Consider the following 248-nt stretch of genomic DNA (forward strand, 5'->3'; position numbering starts at 1 on the left):
TATAAAGTATAACAACTGCGTCATATACTACACACTTTCACACAAATAATCCTTACGCTTTCCTAAACTTAAATCTATTTAAAACAATAAATGTGGTATTGTGTAACGTTTGATTTATTTTGTAACAGTAGAAGAGACTCATTTAAATATGCGCGCATTGCTGTTCTAATACGCACATTCAGGCAAAAGGCTCCCCGGAAAACGTGAAGTGGAGTTTTTCTAATGGCGTCACTGACGATGTCCGAGGA

This window comes from Triplophysa rosa, linkage group LG21, assembly GCF_024868665.1.
Source record: "Triplophysa rosa linkage group LG21, Trosa_1v2, whole genome shotgun sequence".
Classification (NCBI taxonomy): Eukaryota; Metazoa; Chordata; class Actinopteri; order Cypriniformes; family Nemacheilidae; genus Triplophysa; species Triplophysa rosa.